The following is a 2843-nucleotide window of genomic DNA, read 5'->3' as shown; positions in this document are numbered from 1 at the left end:
TAGCTAGAGCCTTTAGTTTGGTCAGATTTGGAAGTTCCTAAAAAGTAACAAATTTTGTTTTTGTCAAAACTTCAAACGGCCATAACTTTTGCTCCGGTTATCAGAATCGCAATTATTATATATGTATTTGTGGTAGAAAAAAATTTCCTACGCCGTAGGCCGGCTGAGGTCTCCATCGTCCAAAAAAAGTGATTCTGTCAAAAGTTTTTTATTTTTCAAGTTTTATTCACTTATTTTTCTCAACCTTCCATTTTTAGCTTCCATAGTTAGACTTTGAATTTTTGTTTGAAATTTTATGTGCTATCTTCTCATCATTTTATAAGGTTGCTCACAAAATTTCAAGTCATTTGGATATCATTTGAGGGTAGCTATAGTTCAAACCTACACCGTCATTTACATGACAAGACAACTAGTTGTGCTTGCTGAATGTAGTGTATGACTAGAGGCAATCCATCTGACTTACAACCCTTTGATCCTGAGATAGATAGGACATTTCATAGATTAGTTAGGCATCATTTTATACCTTTTGATCATCGTGAGCATTCCATTACTGGTGAATCTGTGCATTCAGTAATTGGTGATTTTAAACATCCTAATTTTGAGCATTACAATTTTGAGCATTCTAATTTTGAACATTCTGAGAACATAGCACAACCTCCACCCTATGAGAGGACTCTAAGGGAAATGGCTGCACCTGATTTCACCTACGAAAGCTTGTGCATCCAATACCCTGATAAGGATGTCCCATATGTTCTTAAAACTGGACTGATCCATTTGCTTCCAAAGTTTCATGGCCTTGCAGGTGAAGAGCCGCACAAACATCTGAAAGAATTTCATATTGTCTGCTCCACCATGAAACCCCAGATGTCCAAGAGGATCACATATTTCTGAAGGCTTTTCCTCATTCTTTAGAGGGAGTGGCAAAGGACTGGCTGTATTACCTTGCTCTAAGGTCCATCATGAGCTGGGATGACCTTAAGATAGTATTCTTAGAAAAAAATTTCCCTGCTTCTAGGACCACGACCATCAGGAAGGATATCTCAGGTATTAGACAACTCAGTGGAGATAGCCTATATGAATATTGGGAGAGATTTAAAAAACTATGTGCCAGTTGCCCTCACCATCAGATTTCGGAGCAGCTTCTTCTCCAATATTTTTATGAAGGACTCAGTAATATGGAGAGAAGTATGATAGATGCTGCCAGTGGTGGAGCCCTTGGAGACATGACTCCTGTTGAAGCCAGAAACTTGATTGAGAAGATGGCTTCCAACTCCCAGCAGTTTAGCACCATAAATGATGCCATAGTCATTAGAGGAGTTCATGAGGTAGCTACAAACTCATCTGCATCATATGAAACTAAGAAGCTTGAAGGCAAACTAGATGCATTGGTTAACTTGGTAACCCAGCTGGCCTTGAATAAGAAATCTGTACCAGTCGCAAGAGTCTGTGGTTTATGCTCATCTGCTGACCACTATACAGACCTCTGCCCTTCCATGCAGCAACCTGGAGCAATTGAGCAGCCTGAAGCTTATGCTGCAAACATTTACAATAGACCTCCTCAACCTCAGCAGCAAAATCAACCATAGCAAAAAAATTATGACCTCTCCAGCAACAGATACAACCCTGGATGGAGGAATCACCCTAATCTCAGATGGTCTAGCCCTCAACAACAACAACAGCAGCCTGCTCCTTCCTTCCAAAATGTTGCTGGCCCAAGCAGACCATACATTCCTCCACCAATCCAACAACAACAACAGCCCCAGAAACAACAAACAGTTGACGCTCCTCCGCAACCTTCCCTCGAAGAACTTGTGAGGCAAATGACTATGCAGAACATGCAGTTTCAACAAGAGACCAGAGCCTCCATTCAGAGCTTAACTAATCAGATGGGACAATTGGCTACACAATTAAATCAACAACAGTCCCTGAATTCTGACAAGCTGCCTTCTCAAGCTGTCCAAAATCCCAAAAATGTCAGTGCCATTTCATTGAGGTCGGGAAAGCAGTGTCAAGGACCTCAACCCGTAGCACCTTTCTCATATGCAAATGAACCTGCCAAACTTCACTCTTCTCCAGAAAAAGGTGATGACAAAAATTTACCTAACAATTTCTGTGCAGGTGAATCTTCCACTGGTAATTCTGATTTGCAGAAGCAGCACATCCCTCCTCTTCCATTCCCTCCAAGAGCAGTTTCCAACAAAAAAATGGAAGAGGCAGAGAAAGAGATCTTGGAAACATTTAGAAAAGTAGAGGTAAACATACCTCTGCTGGATGCAATAAAGCAAATTCCAAGATATGCTAAATTCTTGAAGGAGTTGTGCACTAATAAGCGGAAGCTTAAAGGAAGTGAATGAATTAGCATGGGCAGAAATGTCTCCGCATTGATTGGTAAATCTGTCCCCCAAATTCCTGAAAAATGTAAAGATCCAGGTACATTCAGCATACCTTGTATTATAGGGAATAATAAGTTTGACAATGCCATGCTAGATTTAGGAGCTTCTGTTAGTTTTATGCCTCTGTCTATTTTTAATTCTCTATCTCTAGGTCCCTTGCAGTCAACTGATGTGGTAATTCATTTAGCTAATAGAAGTGTTGCCTATCCTGTTGGTTTCATAGAAGATGTCTTAGTTAGAGTTGGTGAACTGATTTTCCCTGTTGATTTTTATATTTTGAATATGGAGGATGGATTTTCTCAAGGATCAGTTCCCATCATTTTAGGCAGACCCTTTATGAAAACTGCTAGAACTAAGATAGATGTATATGCAGGCACACTATCCATGGAGTTTGGTGATATAACTGTTCATTTTAATATTCTGGATGCTATGAAATACCCATCTAAAGAT

At 40.0% G+C, this 2843-nt stretch overlaps 1 non-coding gene across 1 annotated transcript; it reads right to left on the bottom strand.

Moving 5' to 3' along the window:
- Window positions 1–1022: 1022 nt before the first annotated feature.
- LOC114404344 lies at window positions 1023–1129 on the bottom strand. Its single transcript, XR_003664931.1, has one exon. It is a non-coding gene; the product is annotated as a small nucleolar RNA R71 (small nucleolar RNA).
- Window positions 1130–2843: the final 1714 nt, after the last annotated feature.

Source organism: Glycine soja, unplaced genomic scaffold, assembly GCF_004193775.1.
Source record: "Glycine soja cultivar W05 unplaced genomic scaffold, ASM419377v2 tig00021682_1_pilon, whole genome shotgun sequence".
In the NCBI taxonomy this organism is placed as follows: Eukaryota; Viridiplantae; Streptophyta; class Magnoliopsida; order Fabales; family Fabaceae; genus Glycine; species Glycine soja.
The sequence above is the reverse complement of the archived record's forward strand: the minus strand, read 5'-3'. Positions and strand labels throughout refer to the sequence as shown.